General features: G+C 49.7%; 1 protein-coding gene across 1 annotated transcript in view; it reads left to right on the top strand.

Annotated features, from left to right (window-relative positions):
- The window catches only part of LOC119593048 (discoidin domain-containing receptor 2-like), a 26,281-nt gene that overhangs the window by 2,544 nt on the left and 23,232 nt on the right, over positions 1–505 (top strand). The gene's annotated exons all lie outside the window — the stretch shown is intronic.

The following is a 505-nucleotide window of genomic DNA, read 5'->3' as shown; positions in this document are numbered from 1 at the left end:
CAGGAGAAAGGGGAAGAAGGAAAGGGGTAATAAAAGAGGAGAGGCAGGAGGAATGGGGGAAGGAGTGTGAGTGAGATTTTAGAAGTGGGGAGAAAAAAAAAGTATGGGAAAGGGTAGAGAGAGATAGAAAAAGACTAACTTGCGTATAGATTGAGAGAGAAACAAATAGAGATGTATGTGATATGTAGAGAAAGAAAGGGTATATGGAGCAAAAAGAAAAATAAATAAAGCTATAGATTACTAAATATGTTCCTCCCCATTAAAGAGAGACCGCCCCCATAAATAAAAAAGGGGCTACCTGCACTTCCTCTTTCTTCACTCCTCCCCCTTCCCCCCCCCCGCCTACCCCTTCCTCTCCCCCCCTATCCCTTCCGTACCCCCTGTTCCTCTTACCCCTCCCCTATCTTCCCCTCCCTCCCCTATCCGCCCCTCCTTCCCCTATCCCCCGATCCCTTCCATACCCACCCATCCCTCCCTTGTCCCATCGCACCCACCCGCCCGCCTG

The sequence above is a fragment of the Penaeus monodon genome, chromosome 31, assembly GCF_015228065.2.
Source record: "Penaeus monodon isolate SGIC_2016 chromosome 31, NSTDA_Pmon_1, whole genome shotgun sequence".
In the NCBI taxonomy this organism is placed as follows: Eukaryota; Metazoa; Arthropoda; class Malacostraca; order Decapoda; family Penaeidae; genus Penaeus; species Penaeus monodon.
Note: the sequence above shows the minus strand (reverse complement) of the source record. Positions and strands in the feature narration are given on the sequence as shown.